The 6,417-nt window shown below is 49.5% G+C and overlaps 1 protein-coding gene across 1 annotated transcript in view; it reads right to left on the bottom strand.

Annotated features, from left to right (window-relative positions):
* PRKAR1B (protein kinase cAMP-dependent type I regulatory subunit beta) overlaps positions 1-6,417 on the bottom strand; it is a 151,564-nt gene that overhangs the window by 60,718 nt on the left and 84,429 nt on the right. The window lies entirely within an intron of this gene.

Here is a 6,417-nt window from a genome sequence, read left to right as displayed (position 1 = left end):
AGAATAGAGAGCCACAAAGTAGATTATACAACTATAGTAAGCTGCTCTTTGACAGAAGAGCAAAGGCAATTCAATGAAGAGAGGGCAGTATCTCTCAACAAATGGTGCTGGAACAACTGGATGTCCACAGGGGAAAAAATCTAGACACAGACCTTACTCACAAAAATTAATTCAAAATGGATCACAGTTCTAACTAAAATATAATAAAGCGTCTATAAGATAACATTGGAGGAAAGCTAGAGCCTTGAGTTTGGCGATGAATGCCAAAAGCACAATACGTGAAAAAAACATAAGTTGGATTTGGGTGGTGCCTGTGACTCAAGGAATAGGGCGCTGGCCCCATATACTGGGGGTGGTGGGTTTGAGCCCAGCCCCAGCCAAAACTACAAAAAAAAAGAAAGTTGATAAAAACTTGTATCTAAAATACAAAGAGCTCTTAAAACTCAACACTAAGAAAGCAAACCATTCAATCTAAAAATGAGCAGAATATCTGAATAGACCCCTCACCAAAGATTTACAGAAGGCAAATAAGCATATGAAAAGGTGCTCCACATCATATGTCATGAGGGAATTGCAAATAAAGCAATGAGATGCCACTACATGCCTGGTACAATGACCAAAACCAGGATACTGACACCACCAGATGCTGGTGAGGAGTGAGCAACAGGCACCTCATTCACTCCACTGGGAAAATGTTTGGTGGGTTTTACAAAACCAAACATAGTCTTACCACATGACCCAGCAATCGTGCCCCTTAGTATTTACCCAGATAAGTTAAAAACTTACATCTACACAAAAACCTACATGTGAATGTTCATAGCAGCTTTGTTTATAATTGCCACAAATTGGAAGCAACCAAGACACCCATCAGTAGGTGAATGGATAAACTATGATGCATCTAGGCAATAGGAGATTATGCAATGATACAAAGAAATGTGCTACAGAAACACATGGAGAAAACTCAAAGGCATTGCTAAGTAAAAGCAGTCAGTCTGAAAAGGCTACACACTGTATGATTCCAATTACAGAACTTTCTGGAAAAGGCAAAACTATGGAGACAGTAAAATGACAGGTGGTGTGGTTGTCCGGGGTTAAGGACAGGGAGGAAACAGGTCAGGCTCAGGGGGCTTTACAGCAGTTAAATTATTATTTTGTACAATGTTATGATAGTCGATACATGTCATTATATGTTTGTCAAAACCACAGAACTACAACACAAAGAGTGAACCCCAGAGTCAATTACGGACTTTAGTTTACAATGTGTCCGTAGTGGTTCATCAATTGTAACAATGCACCACACTAGAGGAAATTGGGCAGTGGGGTGGGAGTGGGGGGAGTAATGTAGAAACTCTCTGCACTTTCCACACAGTATCTCTGCAAATTTAAAACTGCTCTAAGAAACAAAAGCCTATTTTTAAAATGAGTTACAAAACAGTTCATGTGGTATAAACAGATTTTCCTAAATAAATATATATCTGTGGTAGATGGAACTCCATGCACCACGGTGTAGGCAGCCATGGGTATGGGAATCTGAGCTCATTTTTGTATTTCTTCTTGTCCATGGGGAAGGTAGAATGAATAATGTATTATGTTTTCTTGTAATCAGCATGTTTACTTTCATAATCAGAAAAAAACAAATCTGATCTTGAAAGAAAGGAAAACTGAACGTTGTAATCAACACTGGCCCAGAGCCAAGGCGAACTGGTGTTTATTGAGGGTGCTCACAGGTGCTCCTGGAGGGCTTCAAGTCTCCTCTGTGAACTTTCACAATTCACAGAGATGTGCAGATGGGGAGACTGAGGTGGAGACTAAGTCACAACCCACCCAGGACCATGCAGCATGTAAGTGACAGAGCCAGGTTTGGGTCCAGGTGGTTCAATAGCAAATGCCAACTGCACCCTGTGCACACAAGGCTGACCACCCCCAACTGTCATGAGGATGAGGACAAACATCACTACCTTGGCCTTGGGATGAAGCCTGGTGGCACTGGACCTCCCAATCACCCCTTTCCAAGGAGGGTGGCATCACCCTCCAAGGGGGTCAGGGCTAGGGGAGCTGCTCCACGGAGAGCTGTACCACCTGCTGACACCCACCCTTGAAGGGTGTCCGGGAAGAGTGGACAACTGCCAGTGGAGTCCCTGGGGCCACTGGAGCAATGAGGAGGCTCAACTCCAACCATCGGCCAGGCAGGCTCAGCTCCCACCCACCTCACAAGTACTTTCAGAACTTCCCCTTTGTGCTGGGAATCGTGCTGGGTGCCAGGGGATGCCTGGGAAGGAGGCAGACAGCTCACCTCCCGACATGAGCAGCAAAACAAGAATGCAGGCCAAGCAGGGTGGCAGTCCTTCTGGCTGTCATTGACTCACTCAGCAAACGTGCAGCCCCATCTTGGGGTGACAGCTATGGCCGGAGTGGTCTGAAAACCATCTCTCACCTCACCTCTCACACAGACCATACAGAAGAAACCAACACACTTCAGGAACAGCCTCCAGCAGTGATGCAGCCTCCCGGCTCCAGGCAGGCTCAGCACAGCAGAAGCAGCAAACGATGTTTACTGAGTTGTGGTCCAACTCAGTCTCAGGATCCACACAAGGGAGCCGAGCTTGGGCTGGTAACTTCATCAGAGCCTCTGCACCACAGGGCTCAGAAACAGGGACACAGAGAGAGGGAAAGGTCCCCCTCACAGGATGGCTGGAGCCCCAACAGCCAAGGTGACCCCTGACACAGCAGAAGTCAGGCAGGGCACCCCCAAATGCCCTTCTCCTAAGACTGAGATTCAGGAACCTTCTTTAAAGATCTCACTCCTGGAGGAAGAAAAGAGACCAGCTGTCTGGGGTCACACTGAGTGCTGGTTAGGGTTCACTCCAAGGCCTGAGTGAGAGTGAACACAGGAGGGGACTCAGCTGAAAACTGTCACTCGCTCAGGCCTGGGAGAACCAGATGGCCACAGCACTGTCTGAAGTCGGGCCTGGATCAGGCTGGCCTCTGTGCTGGCCACAATGAGCCAAGTGCATCCACCCCCAGTCCCCAGCTCCTCAGACATAAAATGGGGTTTACAGAGTCCATAGCCCTGTCTACTTCACCCTCCTGACCAGTCTCCATTCTCACATTCTCTAAGAAATCCTCCAGAACTTGTCACCCATCACCCAAAACCAGGCCCAAAGACCCCTTTCCTCTGGCAGGTTCCTAGGGTCCCTGTTCTCTGTAGTCCATAGCAGGTGTTCTTGTTGCTAATACAAGCAGGATTCAAGGTTCTGAAAGCCCCATGCCACTCTGCCATGCCAGGATGCCATCATTAGGGTGTGACCTGGAAGTCTCAGAGGACAGTGAAAGAACCCCCACCCCATGTAGGCCATGTCCACAGCCAAGGTAGGAAGTGGGAGGCCCTAGAAGCATTCCACCCTCCAGTTGTCATCACTTCCCAGGAGACTGGGGATGTTTTCCAGAGCAGAAGGTACCTTGTTCATGTGCAATCCCAAGGTCTCGGGCAGCCTGTGCTACTACAGCCTGATGAGGAGCAGATAGCACTCCTCAACACAGGTGGTCGTCCTGTGCAAAGTGGCCCCACTGGGGAGCTGGAAATCAGAGATGCGGACCGGCGAGCAGGGGCACGGGCTCCAGGACCTGCCTGAGGGCCTGGTAGGGGATGCCCTATCCACACATCTGGGGTCTGAGGATACCCAGGGGCAGTTGATACCACTGCCACAGAGGTCACATGGCTCTCTGAATAGGGAAATGGGGCAAACTCCGATTCATTTGACAGTATTATTATTAATTTGGTCTGAACCTTTATTCTGAATGAAAATGCATAGCTTGTAAAAGGCCAGATATGTGAGGTTGGCCCCTGGGAGATCAGAGCCTCATTGCAAGTACCCAGGGCACCCGCCACAGTCCCTGAGCATGGCCACCTAAGGGACCCACACAGAGCTGGAGGTGCCCTCAGCACTCAGGAGACAGACAGGGGCAAGGGGCACACACCCCATCAGCCAGGTGCATGAAGGCCCATGTGGCATAACATGCAGATTTTCAAAAGAAGATGGGAATCCAGATTTTTCCTGCTATCTCCTAGCCTCCACATAGTGGCAACGGTGGATTCCAGTCTGTTTTTAAGTCAGACAAGCAAGACATAATGTGATTGTGGCCAGGGAGGACTGCAGTCTACCTCTCGCCATGCGCAAATCTTAAATACAGAGTCAGAGGCCCAGAGAAGGACAGCACAAGCCCAAAGCCACACAGCACCCAATCTGGGTTGTCTCTGGAGGGAAGACACAAAAAGCCTGTGCCACCTTGGTCAGGACCAGCAAGCTGAAGGTGTCCCATGGCCCTGGGAGGTCAGCATGCCCCATAGCCCTGCACACGGCCCCTAAGGACAAAGAGAACACAATTATATAAAGGCACTGACAGACAAGCGCTGATCCCAAAAGCCACGATGCCGCTTGCAGGCCTGCGAAGTCTGCAAGGCACCTGCCAACCCACTCTCCTCTAAGTACACAAGGGAGTCCAGTGTGGCCAGCAAGAGAATGGGAAGCTCCTCATGTTCTGAGCAGGAACAATCTCCAGGAGAGACTATAAAGTGAAAAAAACATTTAGCGCCACAGAATGTGTCGTGTGTTCCCAGGAATGTGTGTGCACGTGTATGCATTGAGCATCTTGGAATGACACTCATGCTTACAGGGAAACAGGGTCTCTGAGGGCATCTTGTCTGTATACACCACATATACATGTATCTGCTGCCTAATTAAAAATCATAGCTCTTAACAATGTGAAATTCTGCCAGACACCCCTGCAGCAGGACTCCCACAGACAGGCATCCCTCTCTGCACCTCAGGGGCTGTCTGGAGACCACCCACCTCACAGTGCTGGGCACCACGATCACAAAGAGACCCGGAATTGAGATAAATCTTCTTGCTGTCATCTGGCCCAGCAGCTGCCCCCAAGACCAGCTCCATGGACCTGCTGGCGCCACCTGGGGCTCTTCCCACTGCCCATGGCTCAGTCCAAGGAGGCCACCTGCATCTGCTGGTCAGTGGAGCCGACAGCCCTGCACTCCCACCAGGTCAAGGCACTGATCTTCTGAGGAGCGATTCTTATCTGCAGGGCTTAGGGGATTTCCCGTGTTTACAGAGCACATTAGGCAGAGCTGCCTCCCTTTATGGACAGCTCCAGGCTTCCAGGGCACAGACCTTTCTTTCTGCTGTTGAGAATTTCATTACACCATCCCATATTTGTTTCCCCCCTTTGAGGCAAGACAAAAGACAGGGCTGAAGTCACACCAGTTCATCCTCAGAAATGCCGCTGGAAACAGAGATGAGCTGAGCTGTCTTCACCTGATTTTCCTGAGCCCCAGCACAGGCAGCCACACCCCACACAAACCATAAGACAAGGAGGAGAGCCCCACAGACTGCACCTGCACTGAGCCTGGACCACACAGAGCTCAGCTGCAGGCAGACCCAGAACGGGCTCGCCAGGGATGGCACTGTCGGCTATCCCTGCCTCGGTCACATAGGATGCGGCACAGTACCTGGCTCAGAGGCAGATGCCTGCCTAATTCTAGTCCTGCTCCAATGTCACCCGCAGTGTGGGCTTGGGCAAGCCTCTGTTTCCTTCTCTAAAAAATGGGCAGAGGGAAGTCCTGCTCACTGAGTTGTAGTGAGATCGGCCAGACTAAGTCATGTTTAGCCACCGTGAGTGAATTCATGATCTCTGCCCACACCACCACTCTGACCGCAGATTACCTCCAAAACCCATCACGCTGTCAAAAGTCCTCCCCTGGGTATCTCTACAAACTGCTAAGATGTGGTCTCCAGGACATGATGGTAAATAGAAAGAGCAAGGTGGAGAAAAGGTATGCAGTGCGCTAGTGTCTGTTGGAGAAAGGCAGGGAGAATATGAATCCACGAGTGTATCTGCTCATTTAAACTGCACATAGACTAGTTCTGAGTACAAACAGCTCCCACGGGAAAATGAGGATCTGGCACACAGGTGGTAGGATTCGGGGGCAAAGCAACATCTCCTGTACATACCCTGGTCTGCAGAGATGCCTCTGAGCCAAGCTAATATCTTATATAACAATACATGTAAATAGCTAGACCTTGTGGTGAGCACCTGTAGTCCCAGCTATTCAGGACGCTATGGCAAGAGGATCTCTTGAGCCTAAGAGTTTGAGCTATGTGTGTGAGCTATGAAACCCTGGGACTCTGCCAAGGGTGACAAAGTAAGACTCAGTCTCAAAAAAAAAAAAGTAAAACAAAAGTTAGATTTAAAACCTGATATGAATCAAAAGTAAAAAGCAGCACATGGATTTAAGTGTATATCCAACTGCCAGCATAACTTCACAGACAAGAATGGTGCCCAGGCTCAGCGCCTATAGCTCAACCAGCTAGGGCGCCAGCCACGTACACCTAAGGTGGCGGGTTC

This window comes from Otolemur garnettii, unplaced genomic scaffold (assembly GCF_000181295.1).
Source record: "Otolemur garnettii isolate 467f Iridium unplaced genomic scaffold, OtoGar3 scaffold00092, whole genome shotgun sequence".
NCBI classification, from domain to species: Eukaryota; Metazoa; Chordata; class Mammalia; order Primates; family Galagidae; genus Otolemur; species Otolemur garnettii.
The sequence above is the reverse complement of the archived record's forward strand: the minus strand, read 5'-3'. Positions and strand labels throughout refer to the sequence as shown.